The following is a 2,943-nucleotide window of genomic DNA, read 5'->3' as shown; positions in this document are numbered from 1 at the left end:
GCTTTGGAAGGGGCCTATAGACCTTGAGAAGAAATATAAGCTGGAACAAGAAGCTTCCTGAAACTGAATTGACCCTGCACTGCCCACAACAACTCGAGAGAAATTCCTAGATATATTTTTACTATTATAATTTTTAAATTAAAAAAAGTTGTTTTTTATTACACCTTTAATTTTCATTTTCATAACCTACTATTACATTGCAAAAAATACCCTATTTTTAAAGCAAATTTCACATATATATTTTTTTAATATTTTTGTGATTGTGTTTTATATTTTTAATATTGTAATTTTGAGAGTCTAACCTCTACTCTAGATTTTTAATCTTTGTTTATTGGTTCAGTTCAGTCACTTAATTGTGTCCAACTTTTTGCGACCCCATGCCTCCCTGTTCATTACCAGCTCCCGGAGTTCACTCAAACTCACATCCATCGCATCAGTGATGCCATCCAGCCATCTCATCCTCTGTCGTCCCCTTCTCCTCCTTCCTTCAATCCATCCCAACATCAGAGTCTTTTCCAATGAGTCAACTCTTCCCATCAGGTGGCCAAAGTACTGGAGTTTCAGCTTTAACATCATTCCTTTCAAAGAACACCCAGGATTGATCTTTAGAATGGACTGGTTGGATCTCCTTGCAGTCCAAGGGACTCTCAAGAGTCTTCTCCAACACCACAATTCAAAAGCATCAATTATTTGGCACTCAGCCTTCTTCACAGTCCAACTCTCACATCCATACATGACTACTGGAAAAACCATAGCCTTGTCTAGACGGACCTTTGTTGGTATTAGTTTTCACATTTTTACCTTTAAGAATCTAATCTTAAGAATCTATTACTGGCTTGATTGCTCTCTCCCCTTTTAACTCTCCCTTTCCCTACTCCAGGTCACGTCTATCTCCTCCCTCCTCTTCTCTACTTAATTCTGTGAATCTCTCTGGGTGTTCCAGAATATGGAGAACACATAGGGAATTAATTAGTGGCTAGATTGCTCTCTCCCCTTTTGACTCCCCCTCTTCTCCTCTTGGTTACCTCTATCTCCCTCCTCACTCTGCTCTTCTTCATGTAACTGTGAACTTCTCTGAGTGTCCCTAACTGTGGAGAATCTATTCACCATTAACCTAGATGTTTTATCATCTGTGTTGTATGGATGGAGAAATCTTGAAACTACTGAAAAAACAAGACTGAAAGCCAGAGGCAGGAGGCTTTAATCCAAAACTTGAGAACACCAGAAAACTCCTGACTCCAGGGAACAATAATTGACAAGAGTTCATCCAAAACCTCCATACCTACACTGAAACCAATTTCCACCCAAGAGCTAACAGGTTCCAGAGCAGGACATACCGCACTAATTCTTCAGCAATGAAGGAACAGATTTGAGCATTAAAATACAGCCTGCCCAAAATCAAGCCAAACCGATAGATACCCCCAAACTCACTATTAGACACTTCATTTCACTCCAGAGAGAAGAGATCTAGCTCCACCCACCAGAACACAGATGCAACCTTCCCTAACTAGGAAACCTTGACAAGACACTAGTCCAACCCCACCCACAGGGAACAACCTCCACAATAAAGAAGAACCACAAACTTCAGGCCTACAGAAAGGCCACCCCCAAAACAGCAATCTAAACAAAATGATAAAGCAGGTAAATATTCTGCAGGTAAAGGAACATGATAAAACCCACCAAACCAAACCAAAGATGAGGAGATGGGAGTCTACCTGAAAAATAATAAATAGTAAAGATGATCCAAAATCTTGAAAACCAAATGGAGTTACAAGTAAATAGACTAGAGATAAGGATTGAGAAGATGTAAAAAATGTTTAACAAGGACCTAGAAGAAATTTTTAAAAAGTCAATCAATAATGAATAATGCAATAACTGAGATAAAAAACACTTTGGAGGGAACCAACAGTAGAATAACTGAGGCAGAAGAGAGGATAAGTGAGGTGGAAGATAGAATGGTGGAAATAAATGAAGCAGAGAGGAAAAAAGAAAAAAGAATGAAAAGAAATGAAGACAACCTCAGAGATCTTTCGGACAGTGTTAAGTGCCCCAACATTCAAATCATGGGAGTCCCAGGAGAAGACAACAAGAAAGGGCATGAGAAAATACATGAGGAAATAATAGTTGAAAACTTCCCTAAAATGGGGAAGGAAAGAGCCACCCAAATCTAAGAAATCTAGAGAGTCCAAAACAGGATAAACCCAAGCTGAAACACCTCAAAACACATACTAATCAAGATAACTATATCAAACACAAAGAGCAAACATTAAAAGCAGCAAAGGAAAAGCAACAAACAACACATAGGGGGATTCACATAAGGATAAGAGCTGAACTCTCAATAGAAACTCTTCAAACAAGAAACAAATGGAGGGACATACTTAGAAAGTGATGGAAGAGAAAAACCTAAAACCCAGATTACTATGCCCAGCAAGGATCTCATTTAAATATGAAAGAGAAACCAAAAGCTTTACAGAGAAGCAAAAGCAGAGATAATTCAGCACGACCAAGCCAGCTCTTTAATAAATTCTAAAGGATCTTCTCTAGACAGGAAACACAGAAAAGGTTTATAAACTCAAACCCAAAACAACAAAGTAAATGGCAACAGGATCATACTTATCAATAATTACCTTAAATGTAAATAGGTTGAATGCCCCAACCAAAAGACGGACTAGCTGAATGGATACAAAAACAAGACCCCTATATATGCTATCTACAAGAGACTCACATCAAAACAAGGGACACATACAGACTGAAAGTGAAAAGCTGGAAAAATTTACTTCATGCAAATGGAGATGAACAGAAAGCAAGACTAGCCATACTCATATCAGATAAAATAGACTTTAAAATAAAGGCCATAAAAAGTGAAAAAGAAGGATACTACTACATAATGATCAAAGGATCAATCTAAGAAGATATAACAATTATAAATATATATGCACCCAA

Source organism: Ovis aries, chromosome X (assembly GCF_016772045.2).
Source record: "Ovis aries strain OAR_USU_Benz2616 breed Rambouillet chromosome X, ARS-UI_Ramb_v3.0, whole genome shotgun sequence".
Classification (NCBI taxonomy): Eukaryota; Metazoa; Chordata; class Mammalia; order Artiodactyla; family Bovidae; genus Ovis; species Ovis aries.
This window is presented reverse-complemented; position numbering follows the sequence as displayed.